The sequence below is a fragment of the Thalia democratica genome, chromosome 3 (assembly GCF_965202585.1).
Source record: "Thalia democratica chromosome 3, ktThaDemo2.hap1.1, whole genome shotgun sequence".
Classification (NCBI taxonomy): Eukaryota; Metazoa; Chordata; class Thaliacea; order Salpida; family Salpidae; genus Thalia; species Thalia democratica.
In genome coordinates, this window is record NC_139167.1 from 63,355,406 (window position 1) to 63,375,564 (window position 20,159).

Consider the following 20,159-nt stretch of genomic DNA (forward strand, 5'->3'; position numbering starts at 1 on the left):
TAAAACACATAAAAAAATCTACCTTGGAAACAAAAAAGCCTGATTAAGGCCGTTAAATTTACAAAGAACAGCAGAGCCCAATACATTACTGCCCGACGCTCCGGGCTTCGAACTTACGACGTTCCGATTGCCAGACCGTTTATAAACCTCTGCACCATCGCGCCGGGGATAATATTGTGTTTGTTTTCAATATATACGTAACTCATTAATTTGTTTATTATTTTTTTGTGTTGATTAAGTTAGTAAATAAGTTAGTTTGATAAATGTAAACTAATTGTGGTAAACATTAAAAACAAACCTAGATAACTTAATCCAGTACCAAAACATTATTGTATTTACTTACTTAAACTTAATACAAAAAATACTGTACAATACTTTTTATGATCAAATTCAAAAAATTGTTTCTAAAACGAAATAACCTTAAATCAAGTTTTAAACTAAAGAGTACACAATCGTCATTCAAGTAAACACTAAAAAATCTTTTTTCAACTACTTTACACCTTTTTTTATGAAAACATAAATACAGGCTAAAAAATATAGACCAAATGTTCGCATTACAAAGCAATTTCAAGAGATAACTTTACGTTTGCACATATATCTCCAGAATTCGACTTTTTTCGGTCAATCCGAACATACTGTCGGAAAGCTGAGACTCTCAGTAAAATTTTAAGATACTTTTCAGCTTCCAAAGACAAAAAATAACAAAGCTGTAACTTATAGAAGTTTCTGAAAGTTTATTTGTGTATAAATAAACAATTATGGCTTCTACTATATTAATACTATAAACCAGGGTTGTCATGTAAAATTTTAGCTTGAAAATTTTAAAAATAAAATTTAATCGCATTTATTGTTATGAGCTTGTTTACTATGTATCGGGGATGCAAACACGTTTTTAAAATTAAAAGTTTTAGAAAGTTAATAACTGGTATTTGTTTTATGTATTTGTTCATTTTACTTAATTATACTGGACTATCATATTATAGAATAAATGTAGTTTCAGATATTTCATGTTAAACAAGTTAAAGTAAGCAATTGCGTAGTTTGTCAGCTAGTTTGTGGTTAGTTGAATTTTTCATTAAGAAAAAAGAACGTAAATAAATTTTTATAACAACTAAATATTCTAGAAGTTAATTATATTTATCTGTAAACTTAAACACATAAGTACAGTTACCAGGAGTGATCGTTAGTAAAACACATAAAAAAATCTACCTTGGAAACAAAAAAGCCTGATTAAGGCCGTTAAATTTACAAAGAACAGCAGAGCCCAATACATTACTGCCCGACGCTCCGGGCTTCGAACTTACGACGTTCCGATTGCCAGACCGTTTATAAACCTCTGCACCATCGCGCCGGGGATAATATTGTGTTTGTTTTCAATATATACGTAACTCATTAATTTGTTTATTATTTTTTTGTGTTGATTAAGTTAGTAAATAAGTTAGTTTGATAAATGTAAACTAATTGTGGTAAACATTAAAAACAAACCTAGATAACTTAATCCAGTACCAAAACATTATTGTATTTACTTACTTAAACTTAATACAAAAAATACTGTACAATACTTTTTATGATCAAATTCAAAAAATTGTTTCTAAAACGAAATAACCTTAAATCAAGTTTTAAACTAAAGAGTACACAATCGTCATTCAAGTAAACACTAAAAAATCTTTTTTCAACTACTTTACACCTTTTTTTATGAAAACATAAATACAGGCTAAAAAATATAGACCAAATGTTCGCATTACAAAGCAATTTCAAGAGATAACTTTACGTTTGCACATATATCTCCAGAATTCGACTTTTTTCGGTCAATCCGAACATACTGTCGGAAAGCTGAGACTCTCAGTAAAATTTTAAGATACTTTTCAGCTTCCAAAGACAAAAAATAACAAAGCTGTAACTTATAGAAGTTTCTGAAAGTTTATTTGTGTATAAATAAACAATTATGGCTTCTACTATATTAATACTATAAACCAGGGTTGTCATGTAAAATTTTAGCTTGAAAATTTTAAAAATAAAATTTAATCGCATTTATTGTTATGAGCTTGTTTACTATGTATCGGGGATGCAAACACGTTTTTAAAATTAAAAGTTTTAGAAAGTTAATAACTGGTATTTGTTTTATGTATTTGTTCATTTTACTTAATTATACTGGACTATCATATTATAGAATAAATGTAGTTTCAGATATTTCATGTTAAACAAGTTAAAGTAAGCAATTGCGTAGTTTGTCAGCTAGTTTGTGGTTAGTTGAATTTTTCATTAAGAAAAAAGAACGTAAATAAATTTTTATAACAACTAAATATTCTAGAAGTTAATTATATTTATCTGTAAACTTAAACACATAAGTACAGTTACCAGGAGTGATCGTTAGTAAAACACATAAAAAAATCTACCTTGGAAACAAAAAAGCCTGATTAAGGCCGTTAAATTTACAAAGAACAGCAGAGCCCAATACATTACTGCCCGACGCTCCGGGCTTCGAACTTACGACGTTCCGATTGCCAGACCGTTTATAAACCTCTGCACCATCGCGCCGGGGATAATATTGTGTTTGTTTTCAATATATACGTAACTCATTAATTTGTTTATTATTTTTTTGTGTTGATTAAGTTAGTAAATAAGTTAGTTTGATAAATGTAAACTAATTGTGGTAAACATTAAAAACAAACCTAGATAACTTAATCCAGTACCAAAACATTATTGTATTTACTTACTTAAACTTAATACAAAAAATACTGTACAATACTTTTTATGATCAAATTCAAAAAATTGTTTCTAAAACGAAATAACCTTAAATCAAGTTTTAAACTAAAGAGTACACAATCGTCATTCAAGTAAACACTAAAAAATCTTTTTTCAACTACTTTACACCTTTTTTTATGAAAACATAAATACAGGCTAAAAAATATAGACCAAATGTTCGCATTACAAAGCAATTTCAAGAGATAACTTTACGTTTGCACATATATCTCCAGAATTCGACTTTTTTCGGTCAATCCGAACATACTGTCGGAAAGCTGAGACTCTCAGTAAAATTTTAAGATACTTTTCAGCTTCCAAAGACAAAAAATAACAAAGCTGTAACTTATAGAAGTTTCTGAAAGTTTATTTGTGTATAAATAAACAATTATGGCTTCTACTATATTAATACTATAAACCAGGGTTGTCATGTAAAATTTTAGCTTGAAAATTTTAAAAATAAAATTTAATCGCATTTATTGTTATGAGCTTGTTTACTATGTATCGGGGATGCAAACACGTTTTTAAAATTAAAAGTTTTAGAAAGTTAATAACTGGTATTTGTTTTATGTATTTGTTCATTTTACTTAATTATACTGGACTATCATATTATAGAATAAATGTAGTTTCAGATATTTCATGTTAAACAAGTTAAAGTAAGCAATTGCGTAGTTTGTCAGCTAGTTTGTGGTTAGTTGAATTTTTCATTAAGAAAAAAGAACGTAAATAAATTTTTATAACAACTAAATATTCTAGAAGTTAATTATATTTATCTGTAAACTTAAACACATAAGTACAGTTACCAGGAGTGATCGTTAGTAAAACACATAAAAAAATCTACCTTGGAAACAAAAAAGCCTGATTAAGGCCGTTAAATTTACAAAGAACAGCAGAGCCCAATACATTACTGCCCGACGCTCCGGGCTTCGAACTTACGACGTTCCGATTGCCAGACCGTTTATAAACCTCTGCACCATCGCGCCGGGGATAATATTGTGTTTGTTTTCAATATATACGTAACTCATTAATTTGTTTATTATTTTTTTGTGTTGATTAAGTTAGTAAATAAGTTAGTTTGATAAATGTAAACTAATTGTGGTAAACATTAAAAACAAACCTAGATAACTTAATCCAGTACCAAAACATTATTGTATTTACTTACTTAAACTTAATACAAAAAATACTGTACAATACTTTTTATGATCAAATTCAAAAAATTGTTTCTAAAACGAAATAACCTTAAATCAAGTTTTAAACTAAAGAGTACACAATCGTCATTCAAGTAAACACTAAAAAATCTTTTTTCAACTACTTTACACCTTTTTTTATGAAAACATAAATACAGGCTAAAAGATATAGACCAAATGTTCGCATTACAAAGCAATTTCAAGAGATAACTTTACGTTTGCACATATATCTCCAGAATTCGACTTTTTTCGGTCAATCCGAACATACTGTCGGAAAGCTGAGACTCTCAGTAAAATTTTAAGATACTTTTCAGCTTCCTGAGACAAAAAATAACAAAGCTGTAACTTATAGAAGTTTCTGAAAGTTTATTTGTGTATAAATAAACAAATATGGCATGTAGTATATTAATACTATAATCCAGAGTTTTCATGTAAAATTTTAACTTGAAAATTTTAAAAATAAAATTTAATCGCATTTATTGTTATGAGCTTGTTTACTATGTATCGGGGATGCAAACACGTTTTTAAAATTAAAAGTTTTAGAAAGTTAATAACTGGTATTTGTTTTATGTATTTGTTCATTTTACTTAATTATACTGGACTATCATATTAAAGAATAAATGTAGTTTCAGATATTTCATGTTAAACAAGTTAAAGTAAGCAATTGCGTAGTTTGTCAGCTAGTTTGTGGTTAGTTGAATTTTTCATTAAGAAAAAAGAACGTAAATAAATTTTTATAACAACTAAATATTCTAGAAATAGTTATATTTATCTGTAAACTTAAACACATAAGTACAGTTACCAGGAGTGATCGTTAGTAAAACACATAAAAAAAATCTACCTTGGAAACAAAAAAGCCTGATTAAGGCCGTTAAATTTACAAAGAACAGCAGAGCCCAATACATTACTGCCCGACGCTCCGGGCTTTGAACTTACGACGTTCCGATTGCCAGACCGTTTATAAACCTCTGCACCATCGCACCGGGGATAATATTGTGTTTGTTTTCAATATATACGTAACTCATTAATTTGTTTATTATTTTTTTGTGTTGATTAAGTTAGTAAATAAGTTAGTTTGATAAATGTAAACTAATTGTGGTAAACATTAAAAACAAACCTAGATAACTTAATCCAGTACCAAAACATTATTGTATTTACTTACTTAAACTTAATACAAAAAATACTGTACAATACTTTTTATGATCAAATTCAAAAAATTGTTTCTAAAACGAAATAACCTTAAATCAAGTTTTAAACTAAAGAGTACACAATCGTCATTCAAGTAAACACTAAAAAATCTTTTTTCAACTACTTTACACCTTTTTTTATGAAAACATAAATACAGGCTAAAAAATATAGACCAAATGTTCGCATTACAAAGCAATTTCAAGAGATAACTTTACGTTTGCACATATATCTCCAGAATTCGACTTTTTTCGGTCAATCCGAACATACTGTCGGAAAGCTGAGACTCTCAGTAAAATTTTAAGATACTTTTCAGCTTCATGAGACAAAAAATAACAAAGCTGTAACTTATAGAAGTTTCTGAAAGTTTATTTGTGTATAAATAAACAAATATGGCATGTAGTATATTAATACTATAAACCAGAGTTTTCATGTAAAATTTTAACTTGAAAATTTTAAAAATAAAATTTAATCGCATTTATTGTTATGAGCTTGTTTACTATGTATCGGGGATGCAAACACGTTTTTAAAATTAAAAGTTTTAGAAAGTTAATAACTGGTATTTGTTTTATGTATTTGTTCATTTTACTTAATTATACTGGACTATCATATTATAGAATAAATGTAGTTTCAGATATTTCATGTTAAACAAGTTAAAGTAAGCAATTGCGTAGTTTGTCAGCTAGTTTGTGGTTAGTTGAATTTTTCATTAAGAAAAAAGAACGTAAATAAATTTTTATAACAACTAAATATTCTAGAAGTTAATTATATTTATCTGTAAACTTAAACACATAAGTACAGTTACCAGGAGTGATCGTTAGTAAAACACATAAAAAAAATCTACCTTGGAAACAAAAAAGCCTGATTAAGGCCGTTAAATTTACAAAGAACAGCAGAGCCCAATACATTACTGCCCGACGCTCCGGGCTTTGAACTTACGACGTTCCGATTGCCAGACCGTTTATAAACCTCTGCACCATCGCACCGGGGATAATATTGTGTTTGTTTTCAATATATACGTAACTCATTAATTTGTTTATTATTTTTTTGTGTTGATTAAGTTAGTAAATAAGTTAGTTTGATAAATGTAAACTAATTGTGGTAAACATTAAAAACAAACCTAGATAACTTAATCCAGTACCAAAACATTATTGTATTTACTTACTTAAACTTAATACAAAAAATACTGTACAATACTTTTTATGATCAAATTCAAAAAATTGTTTCTAAAACGAAATAACCTTAAATCAAGTTTTAAACTAAAGAGTACACAATCGTCATTCAAGTAAACACTAAAAAATCTTTTTTCAGCTACTTTACACCTTTTTTTATGAAAACATAAATACAGGCTAAAAAATTTAGACCAAATGTTCGCATTACAAAGCAATTTCAAGAGATAACTTTACGTTTGCACATATATCTCCAGAATTCGACTTTTTTCGGTCAATCCGAACATACTGTCGGAAAGCTGAGACTCTCAGTAAAATTTTAAGATACTTTTCAGCTTCCTGAGACAAAAAATAACAAAGCTGTAACTTATAGAAGTTTCTGAAAGTTTATTTGTGTATAAATAAACAAATATGGCATGTAGTATATTAATACTATAAACCAGAGTTTTCATGTAAAATTTTAACTTGAAAATTTTAAAAATAAAATTTAATCGCATTTATTGTTATGAGCTTGTTTACTATGTATCGGGGATGCAAACACGTTTTTAAAATTAAAAGTTTTAGAAAGTTAATAACTGGTATTTGTTTTATGTATTTGTTCATTTTACTTAATTATACTGGACTATCATATTATAGAATAAATGTAGTTTCAGATATTTCATGTTAAACAAGTTAAAGTAAGCAATTGCGTAGTTTGTCAGCTAGTTAGTGGTTAGTTGAATTTTTCATTAAGAAAAAAGAACGTAAATAAATTTTTATAACAACTAAATATTCTAGAAGTTAATTATATTTATCTGTAAACTTAAACACATAAGTACAGTTACCAGGAGTGATCGTTAGTAAAACACATAAAAAAATCTACCTTGGAAACAAAAAAGCCTGATTAAGGCCGTTAAATTTACAAAGAACAGCAGAGCCCAATACATTACTGCCCGACGCTCCGGGCTTCGAACTTACGACGTTCCGATTGCCAGACCGTTTATAAACCTCTGCACCATCGCGCCGGGGATAATATTGTGTTTGTTTTCAATATATACGTAACTCATTAATTTGTTTATTATTTTTTTGTGTTGATTAAGTTAGTAAATAAGTTAGTTTGATAAATGTAAACTAATTGTGGTAAACATTAAAAACAAACCTAGATAACTTAATCCAGTACCAAAACATTATTGTATTTACTTACTTAAACTTAATACAAAAAATACTGTACAATACTTTTTATGATCAAATTCAAAAAATTGTTTCTAAAACGAAATAACCTTAAATCAAGTTTTAAACTAAAGAGTACACAATCGTCATTCAAGTAAACACTAAAAAATCTTTTTTCAACTACTTTACACCTTTTTTTATGAAAACATAAATACAGGCTAAAAAATATAGACCAAATGTTCGCATTACAAAGCAATTTCAAGAGATAACTTTACGTTTGCACATATATCTCCAGAATTCGACTTTTTTCGGTCAATCCGAACATACTGTCGGAAAGCTGAGACTCTCAGTAAAATTTTAAGATACTTTTCAGCTTCCAAAGACAAAAAATAACAAAGCTGTAACTTATAGAAGTTTCTGAAAGTTTATTTGTGTATAAATAAACAATTATGGCTTCTACTATATTAATACTATAAACCAGGGTTGTCATGTAAAATTTTAGCTTGAAAATTTTAAAAATAAAATTTAATCGCATTTATTGTTATGAGCTTGTTTACTATGTATCGGGGATGCAAACACGTTTTTAAAATTAAAAGTTTTAGAAAGTTAATAACTGGTATTTGTTTTATGTATTTGTTCATTTTACTTAATTATACTGGACTATCATATTATAGAATAAATGTAGTTTCAGATATTTCATGTTAAACAAGTTAAAGTAAGCAATTGCGTAGTTTGTCAGCTAGTTTGTGGTTAGTTGAATTTTTCATTAAGAAAAAAGAACGTAAATAAATTTTTATAACAACTAAATATTCTAGAAGTTAATTATATTTATCTGTAAACTTAAACACATAAGTACAGTTACCAGGAGTGATCGTTAGTAAAACACATAAAAAAATCTACCTTGGAAACAAAAAAGCCTGATTAAGGCCGTTAAATTTACAAAGAACAGCAGAGCCCAATACATTACTGCCCGACGCTCCGGGCTTCGAACTTACGACGTTCCGATTGCCAGACCGTTTATAAACCTCTGCACCATCGCGCCGGGGATAATATTGTGTTTGTTTTCAATATATACGTAACTCATTAATTTGTTTATTATTTTTTTGTGTTGATTAAGTTAGTAAATAAGTTAGTTTGATAAATGTAAACTAATTGTGGTAAACATTAAAAACAAACCTAGATAACTTAATCCAGTACCAAAACATTATTGTATTTACTTACTTAAACTTAATACAAAAAATACTGTACAATACTTTTTATGATCAAATTCAAAAAATTGTTTCTAAAACGAAATAACCTTAAATCAAGTTTTAAACTAAAGAGTACACAATCGTCATTCAAGTAAACACTAAAAAATCTTTTTTCAACTACTTTACACCTTTTTTTATGAAAACATAAATACAGGCTAAAAAATATAGACCAAATGTTCGCATTACAAAGCAATTTCAAGAGATAACTTTACGTTTGCACATATATCTCCAGAATTCGACTTTTTTCGGTCAATCCGAACATACTGTCGGAAAGCTGAGACTCTCAGTAAAATTTTAAGATACTTTTCAGCTTCCTGAGACAAAAAATAACAAAGCTGTAACTTATAGAAGTTTCTGAAAGTTTATTTGTGTATAAATAAACAAATATGGCATGTAGTATATTAATACTATAAACCAGAGTTTTCATGTAAAATTTTAACTTGAAAATTTTAAAAATAAAATTTAATCGCATTTATTGTTATGAGCTTGTTTACTATGTATCGGGGATGCAAACACGTTTTTAAAATTAAAAGTTTTAGAAAGTTAATAACTGGTATTTGTTTTATGTATTTGTTCATTTTACTTAATTATACTGGACTATCATATTATAGAATAAATGTAGTTTCAGATATTTCATGTTAAACAAGTTAAAGTAAGCAATTGCGTAGTTTGTCAGCTAGTTAGTGGTTAGTTGAATTTTTCATTAAGAAAAAAGAACGTAAATAAATTTTTATAACAACTAAATATTCTAGAAGTTAATTATATTTATCTGTAAACTTAAACACATAAGTACAGTTACCAGGAGTGATCGTTAGTAAAACACATAAAAAAATCTACCTTGGAAACAAAAAAGCCTGATTAAGGCCGTTAAATTTACAAAGAACAGCAGAGCCCAATACATTACTGCCCGACGCTCCGGGCTTCGAACTTACGACGTTCCGATTGCCAGACCGTTTATAAACCTCTGCACCATCGCGCCGGGGATAATATTGTGTTTGTTTTCAATATATACGTAACTCATTAATTTGTTTATTATTTTTTTGTGTTGATTAAGTTAGTAAATAAGTTAGTTTGATAAATGTAAACTAATTGTGGTAAACATTAAAAACAAACCTAGATAACTTAATCCAGTACCAAAACATTATTGTATTTACTTACTTAAACTTAATACAAAAAATACTGTACAATACTTTTTATGATCAAATTCAAAAAATTGTTTCTAAAACGAAATAACCTTAAATCAAGTTTTAAACTAAAGAGTACACAATCGTCATTCAAGTAAACACTAAAAAATCTTTTTTCAACTACTTTACACCTTTTTTTATGAAAACATAAATACAGGCTAAAAAATATAGACCAAATGTTCGCATTACAAAGCAATTTCAAGAGATAACTTTACGTTTGCACATATATCTCCAGAATTCGACTTTTTTCGGTCAATCCGAACATACTGTCGGAAAGCTGAGACTCTCAGTAAAATTTTAAGATACTTTTCAGCTTCCAAAGACAAAAAATAACAAAGCTGTAACTTATAGAAGTTTCTGAAAGTTTATTTGTGTATAAATAAACAATTATGGCTTCTACTATATTAATACTATAAACCAGGGTTGTCATGTAAAATTTTAGCTTGAAAATTTTAAAAATAAAATTTAATCGCATTTATTGTTATGAGCTTGTTTACTATGTATCGGGGATGCAAACACGTTTTTAAAATTAAAAGTTTTAGAAAGTTAATAACTGGTATTTGTTTTATGTATTTGTTCATTTTACTTAATTATACTGGACTATCATATTATAGAATAAATGTAGTTTCAGATATTTCATGTTAAACAAGTTAAAGTAAGCAATTGCGTAGTTTGTCAGCTAGTTTGTGGTTAGTTGAATTTTTCATTAAGAAAAAAGAACGTAAATAAATTTTTATAACAACTAAATATTCTAGAAGTTAATTATATTTATCTGTAAACTTAAACACATAAGTACAGTTACCAGGAGTGATCGTTAGTAAAACACATAAAAAAATCTACCTTGGAAACAAAAAAGCCTGATTAAGGCCGTTAAATTTACAAAGAACAGCAGAGCCCAATACATTACTGCCCGACGCTCCGGGCTTCGAACTTACGACGTTCCGATTGCCAGACCGTTTATAAACCTCTGCACCATCGCGCCGGGGATAATATTGTGTTTGTTTTCAATATATACGTAACTCATTAATTTGTTTATTATTTTTTTGTGTTGATTAAGTTAGTAAATAAGTTAGTTTGATAAATGTAAACTAATTGTGGTAAACATTAAAAACAAACCTAGATAACTTAATCCAGTACCAAAACATTATTGTATTTACTTACTTAAACTTAATACAAAAAATACTGTACAATACTTTTTATGATCAAATTCAAAAAATTGTTTCTAAAACGAAATAACCTTAAATCAAGTTTTAAACTAAAGAGTACACAATCGTCATTCAAGTAAACACTAAAAAATCTTTTTTCAACTACTTTACACCTTTTTTTATGAAAACATAAATACAGGCTAAAAAATATAGACCAAATGTTCGCATTACAAAGCAATTTCAAGAGATAACTTTACGTTTGCACATATATCTCCAGAATTCGACTTTTTTCGGTCAATCCGAACATACTGTCGGAAAGCTGAGACTCTCAGTAAAATTTTAAGATACTTTTCAGCTTCCTGAGACAAAAAATAACAAAGCTGTAACTTATAGAAGTTTCTGAAAGTTTATTTGTGTATAAATAAACAAATATGGCATGTAGTATATTAATACTATAAACCAGAGTTTTCATGTAAAATTTTAACTTGAAAATTTTAAAAATAAAATTTAATCGCATTTATTGTTATGAGCTTGTTTACTATGTATCGGGGATGCAAACACGTTTTTAAAATTAAAAGTTTTAGAAAGTTAATAACTGGTATTTGTTTTATGTATTTGTTCATTTTACTTAATTATACTGGACTATCATATTATAGAATAAATGTAGTTTCAGATATTTCATGTTAAACAAGTTAAAGTAAGCAATTGCGTAGTTTGTCAGCTAGTTTGTGGTTAGTTGAATTTTTCATTAAGAAAAAAGAACGTAAATAAATTTTTATAACAACTAAATATTCTAGAAGTTAATTATATTTATCTGTAAACTTAAACACATAAGTACAGTTACCAGGAGTGATCGTTAGTAAAACACATAAAAAAATCTACCTTGGAAACAAAAAAGCCTGATTAAGGCCGTTAAATTTACAAAGAACAGCAGAGCCCAATACATTACTGCCCGACGCTCCGGGCTTCGAACTTACGACGTTCCGATTGCCAGACCGTTTATAAACCTCTGCACCATCGCGCCGGGGATAATATTGTGTTTGTTTTCAATATATACGTAACTCATTAATTTGTTTATTATTTTTTTGTGTTGATTAAGTTAGTAAATAAGTTAGTTTGATAAATGTAAACTAATTGTGGTAAACATTAAAAACAAACCTAGATAACTTAATCCAGTACCAAAACATTATTGTATTTACTTACTTAAACTTAATACAAAAAATACTGTACAATACTTTTTATGATCAAATTCAAAAAATTGTTTCTAAAACGAAATAACCTTAAATCAAGTTTTAAACTAAAGAGTACACAATCGTCATTCAAGTAAACACTAAAAAATCTTTTTTCAACTACTTTACACCTTTTTTTATGAAAACATAAATACAGGCTAAAAAATATAGACCAAATGTTCGCATTACAAAGCAATTTCAAGAGATAACTTTACGTTTGCACATATATCTCCAGAATTCGACTTTTTTCGGTCAATCCGAACATACTGTCGGAAAGCTGAGACTCTCAGTAAAATTTTAAGATACTTTTCAGCTTCCAAAGACAAAATATATCAAAGCTGTAACTTATAGAAGTTTCTGAAAGTTTATTTGTGTATAAATAAACAAATATGGCATGTAGTATATTAATACTATAAACCAGAGTTTTCATGTAAAATTTTAACTTGAAAATTTTAAAAATAAAATTTAATCGCATTTATTGTTATGAGCTTGTTTACTATGTATCGGGGATGCAAACACGTTTTTAAAATTAAAAGTTTTAGAAAGTTAATAACTGGTATTTGTTTTATGTATTTGTTCATTTTACTTAATTATACTGGACTATCATATTATAGAATAAATGTAGTTTCAGATATTTCATGTTAAACAAGTTAAAGTAAGCAATTGCGTAGTTTGTCAGCTAGTTTGTGGTTAGTTGAATTTTTCATTAAGAAAAAAGAACGTAAATAAATTTTTATAACAACTAAATATTCTAGAAGTTAATTATATTTATCTGTAAACTTAAACACATAAGTACAGTTACCAGGAGTGATCGTTAGTAAAACACATAAAAAAATCTACCTTGGAAACAAAAAAGCCTGATTAAGGCCGTTAAATTTACAAAGAACAGCAGAGCCCAATACATTACTGCCCGACGCTCCGGGCTTCGAACTTACGACGTTCCGATTGCCAGACCGTTTATAAACCTCTGCACCATCGCGCCGGGGATAATATTGTGTTTGTTTTCAATATATACGTAACTCATTAATTTGTTTATTATTTTTTTGTGTTGATTAAGTTAGTAAATAAGTTAGTTTGATAAATGTAAACTAATTGTGGTAAACATTAAAAACAAACCTAGATAACTTAATCCAGTACCAAAACATTATTGTATTTACTTACTTAAACTTAATACAAAAAATACTGTACAATACTTTTTATGATCAAATTCAAAAAATTGTTTCTAAAACGAAATAACCTTAAATCAAGTTTTAAACTAAAGAGTACACAATCGTCATTCAAGTAAACACTAAAAAATCTTTTTTCAACTACTTTACACCTTTTTTTATGAAAACATAAATACAGGCTAAAAAATATAGACCAAATGTTCGCATTACAAAGCAATTTCAAGAGATAACTTTACGTTTGCACATATATCTCCAGAATTCGACTTTTTTCGGTCAATCCGAACATACTGTCGGAAAGCTGAGACTCTCAGTAAAATTTTAAGATACTTTTCAGCTTCCTGAGACAAAAAATAACAAAGCTGTAACTTATAGAAGTTTCTGAAAGTTTATTTGTGTATAAATAAACAAATATGGCATGTAGTATATTAATACTATAATCCAGAGTTTTCATGTAAAATTTTAACTTGAAAATTTTAAAAATAAAATTTAATCGCATTTATTGTTATGAGCTTGTTTACTATGTATCGGGGATGCAAACACGTTTTTAAAATTAAAAGTTTTAGAAAGTTAATAACTGGTATTTGTTTTATGTATTTGTTCATTTTACTTAATTATACTGGACTATCATATTATAGAATAAATGTAGTTTCAGATATTTCATGTTAAACAAGTTAAAGTAAGCAATTGCGTAGTTTGTCAGCTAGTTTGTGGTTAGTTGAATTTTTCATTAAGAAAAAAGAACGTAAATAAATTTTTATAACAACTAAATATTCTAAAAGTTAATTATATTTATCTGTAAACTTAAACACATAAGTACAGTTACCAGGAGTGATCGTTAGTAAAACACATAAAAAAATCTACCTTGGAAACAAAAAAGCCTGATTAAGGCCGTTAAATTTACAAAGAACAGCAGAGCCCAATACATTACTGCCCGACGCTCCGGGCTTCGAACTTACGACGTTCCGATTGCCAGACCGTTTATAAACCTCTGCACCATCGCGCCGGGGATAATATTGTGTTTGTTTTCAATATATACGTAACTCATTAATTTGTTTATTATTTTTTTGTGTTGATTAAGTTAGTAAATAAGTTAGTTTGATAAATGTAAATTAATTGTGGTAAACATTAAAAACAAACCTAGATAACTTAATCCAGTACCAAAACATTATTGTATTTACTTACTTAAACTTAATACATAAAATACTGTACAATACTTTTTATGATCAAATTCAAAAAATTGTTTCTAAAACGAAATAACCTTAAATCAAGTTTTAAACTAAAGAGTACACAATCGTCATTCAAGTAAACACTAAAAAATCTTTTTTCAACTACTTTACACCTTTTTTTATGAAAACATAAATACAGGCTAAAAAATATAGACCAAATGTTCGCATTACAAAGCAATTTCAAGAGATAACTTTACGTTTGCACATATATCTCCAGAATTCGACTTTTTTCGGTCAATCCGAACATACTGTCGGAAAGCTGAGACTCTCAGTAAAATTTTAAGATACTTTTCAGCTTCCAAAGACAAAATATATCAAAGCTGTAACTTATAGAAGTTTCTGAAAGTTTATTTGTGTATAAATAAACAAATATGGCATGTAGTATATTAATACTATAAACCAGAGTTTTCATGTAAAATTTTAACTTGAAAATTTTAAAAATAAAATTTAATCGCATTTATTGTTATGAGCTTGTTTACTATGTATCGGGGATGCAAACACGTTTTTAAAATTAAAAGTTTTAGAAAGTTAATAACTGGTATTTGTTTTATGTATTTGTTCATTTTACTTAATTATACTGGACTATCATATTATAGAATAAATGTAGTTTCAGATATTTCATGTTAAACAAGTTAAAGTAAGCAATTGCGTAGTTTGTCAGCTAGTTTGTGGTTAGTTGAATTTTTCATTAAGAAAAAAGAACGTAAATAAATTTTTATAACAACTAAATATTCTAGAAGTTAATTATATTTATCTGTAAACTTAAACACATAAGTACAGTTACCAGGAGTGATCGTTAGTAAAACACATAAAAAAAATCTACCTTGGAAACAAAAAAGCCTGATTAAGGCCGTTAAATTTACAAAGAACAGCAGAGCCCAATACATTACTGCCCGACGCTCCGGGCTTTGAACTTACGACGTTCCGATTGCCAGACCGTTTATAAACCTCTGCACCATCGCGCCGGGGATAATATTGTGTTTGTTTTCAATATATACGTAACTCATTAATTTGTTTATTATTTTTTTGTGTTGATTAAGTTAGTAAATAAGTTAGTTTGATAAATGTAAACTAATTGTGGTAAACATTAAAAACAAACCTAGATAACTTAATCCAGTACCAAAACATTATTGTATTTACTTACTTAAACTTAATACATAAAATACTGTACAATACTTTTTATGATCAAATTCAAAAAATTGTTTCTAAAACGAAATAACCTTAAATCAAGTTTTAAACTAAAGAGTACACAATCGTCATTCAAGTAAACACTAAAAAATCTTTTTTCAACTACTTTACACCTTTTTTTATGAAAACATAAATACAGGCTAAAAAATATAGACCAAATGTTCGCATTACAAAGCAATTTCAAGAGATAACTTTACGTTTGCACATATATCTCCAGAATTCGACTTTTTTCGGTCAATCCGAACATACTGTCGGAAAGCTGAGACTCTCAGTAAAATTTTAAGATACTTTTCAGCTTCCAAAGACAAAATATATCAAAGCTGTAACTTATAGAAGTTTCTGAAAGTTTATTTGTGTATAAATAAACAAATATGGCATGTAGTATATTAATACTATAAACCAGAGTTTTCATGTAAAATTTTAACTTGAAAATTTTAAAAATAAAATTTAATCGCATTTATTGTTATGAGCTTGTTTACTATGTATCGGGGATGCAAACACGTTTTTAAAATTAAAAGTTTTAGAAAGTTAATAACTGGTATTTGTTTTATGTATTTGTTCATTTTACTTAATTATACTGGACTATCATATTATAGAATAAATGTAGTTTCAGATATTTCATGTTAAACAAGTTAAAGTAAGCAATTGCGTAGTTTGTCAGCTAGTTTGTGGTTAGTTGAATTTTTCATTAAGAAAAAAGAACGTAAATAAATTTTTATAACAACTAAATATTCTAGAAGTTAATTATATTTATCTGTAAACTTAAACACATAAGTACAGTTACCAGGAGTGATCGTTAGTAAAACACATAAAAAAAATCTACCTTGGAAACAAAAAAGCCTGATTAAGGCCGTTAAATTTACAAAGAACAGCAGAGCCCAATACATTACTGCCCGACGCTCCGGGCTTTGAACTTACGACGTTCCGATTGCCAGACCGTTTATAAACCTCTGCACCATCGCGCCGGGGATAATATTGTGTTTGTTTTCAATATATACGTAACTCATTAATTTGTTTATTATTTTTTTGTGTTGATTAAGTTAGTAAATAAGTTAGTTTGATAAATGTAAACTAATTGTGGTAAACATTAAAAACAAACCTAGATAACTTAATCCAGTACCAAAACATTATTGTATTTACTTACTTAAACTTAATACAAAAAATACTGTACAATACTTTTTATGATCAAATTCAAAAAATTGTTTCTAAAACGAAATAACCTTAAATCAAGTTTTAAACTAAAGAGTACACAATCGTCATTCAAGTAAACACTAAAAAATCTTTTTTCAACTACTTTACACCTTTTTTTATGAAAACATAAATACAGGCTAAAAAATATAGACCAAATGTTCGCATTACAAAGCAATTTCAAGAGATAACTTTACGTTTGCACATATATCTCCAGAATTCGACTTTTTTCGGTCAATCCGAACATACTGTCGGAAAGCTGAGACTCTCAGTAAAATTTTAAGATACTTTTCAGCTTCCAAAGACAAAATATATCAAAGCTGTAACTTATAGAAGTTTCTGAAAGTTTATTTGTGTATAAATAAACAAATATGGCATGTAGTATATTAATACTATAAACCAGAGTTTTCATGTAAAATTTTAACTTGAAAATTTTAAAAATAAAATTTAATCGCATTTATTGTTATGAGCTTGTTTACTATGTATCGGGGATGCAAACACGTTTTTAAAATTAAAAGTTTTAGAAAGTTAATAACTGGTATTTGTTTTATGTATTTGTTCATTTTACTTAATTATACTGGACTATCATATTATAGAATAAATGTAGTTTCAGATATTTCATGTTAAACAAGTTAAAGTAAGCAATTGCGTAGTTTGTCAGCTAGTTTGTGGTTAGTTGAATTTTTCATTAAGAAAAAAGAACGTAAATAAATTTTTATAACAACTAAATATTCTAGAAGTTAATTATATTTATCTGTAAACTTAAACACATAAGTACAGTTACCAGGAGTGATCGTTAGTAAAACACATAAAAAAAATCTACCTTGGAAACAAAAAAGCCTGATTAAGGCCGTTAAATTTACAAAGAACAGCAGAGCCCAATACATTACTGCCCGACGCTCCGGGCTTTGAACTTACGACGTTCCGATTGCCAGACCGTTTATAAACCTCTGCACCATCGCGCCGGGGATAATATTGTGTTTGTTTTCAATATATACGTAACTCATTAATTTGTTTATTATTTTTTTGTGTTGATTAAGTTAGTAAATAAGTTAGTTTGATAAATGTAAACTAATTGTGGTAAACATTAAAAACAAACCTAGATAACTTAATCCAGTACCAAAACATTATTGTATTTACTTACTTAAACTTAATACATAAAATACTGTACAATACTTTTTATGATCAAATTCAAAAAATTGTTTCTAAAACGAAATAACCTTAAATCAAGTTTTAAACTAAAGAGTACACAATCGTCATTCAAGTAAACACTAAAAAATCTTTTTTCAACTACTTTACACCTTTTTTTATGAAAACATAAATACAGGCTAAAAAATATAGACCAAATGTTCGCATTACAAAGCAATTTCAAGAGATAACTTTACGTTTGCACATATATCTCCAGAATTCGACTTTTTTCGGTCAATCCGAACATACTGTCGGAAAGCTGAGACTCTCAGTAAAATTTTAAGATACTTTTCAGCTTCCAAAGACAAAATATATCAAAGCTGTAACTTATAGAAGTTTCTGAAAGTTTATTTGTGTATAAATAAACAAATATGGCATGTAGTATATTAATACTATAAACCAGAGTTTTCATGTAAAATTTTAACTTGAAAATTTTAAAAATAAAATTTAATCGCATTTATTGTTATGAGCTTGTTTACTATGTATCGGGGATGCAAACACGTTTTTAAAATTAAAAGTTTTAGAAAGTTAATAACTGGTATTTGTTTTATGTATTTGTTCATTTTACTTAATTATACTGGACTATCATATTATAGAATAAATGTAGTTTCAGATATTTCATGTTAAACAAGTTAAAGTAAGCAATTGCGTAGTTTGTCAGCTAGTTTGTGGTTAGTTGAATTTTTCATTAAGAAAAAAGAACGTAAATAAATTTTTATAACAACTAAATATTCTAGAAGTTAATTATATTTATCTGTAAACTTAAACACATAAGTACAGTTACCAGGAGTGATCGTTAGTAAAACACATAAAAAAAATCTACCTTGGAAACAAAAAAGCCTGATTAAGGCCGTTAAATTTACAAAGAACAGCAGAGCCCAATACATTACTGCCCGACGCTCCGGGCTTTGAACTTACGACGTTCCGATTGCCAGACCGTTTATAAACCTCTGCACCATCGCGCCGGGGATAATATTGTGTTTGTTTTCAATATATACGTAACTCATTAATTTGTTTATTATTTTTTTGTGTTGATTAAGTTAGTAAATAAGTTAGTTTGATAAATGTAAACTAATTGTGGTAAACATTAAAAACAAACCTAGATAACTTAATCCAGTACCAAAACATTATTGTATTTACTTACTTAAACTTAATACAAAAAATACTGTACAATACTTTTTATGATCAAATTCAAAAAATTGTTTCTAAAACGAAATAACCTTAAATCAAGTTTTAAACTAAAGAGTACACAATCGTCATTCAAGTAAACACTAAAAAATCTTTTTTCAACTACTTTACACCTTTTTTTATGAAAACATAAATACAGGCTAAAAAATATAGACCAAATGTTCGCATTACAAAGCAATTTCAAGAGATAACTTTACGTTTGCACATATATCTCCAGAATTCGACTTTTTTCGGTCAATCCGAACATACTGTCGGAAAGCTGAGACTCTCAGTAAAATTTTAAGATACTTTTCAGCTTCCTGAGACAAAAAATAACAAAGCTGTAACTTATAGAAGTTTCTGAAAGTTTATTTGTGTATAAATAAACAAATATGGCATGTAGTATATTAATACTATAAACCAGAGTTTTCATGTAAAATTTTAACTTGAAAATTTTAAAAATAAAATTTAATCGCATTTATTGTTATGAGCTTGTTTACTATGTATCGGGGATGCAAACACGTTTTTAAAATTAAAAGTTTTAGATAGTTAATAACTGGTATTTGTTTTATGTATTTGTTCATTTTACTTAATTATACTGGACTATCATATTATAGAATAAATGTAGTTTCAGATATTTCATGTTAAACAAGTTAAAGTAAGCAATTGCGTAGTTTGTCAGCTAGTTTGTGGTTAGTTGAATTTTTCATTAAGAAAAAAGAACGTAAATAAATTTTTATAACAACTAAATATTCTAGAAGTTAATTATATTTATCTGTAAACTTAAACACATAAG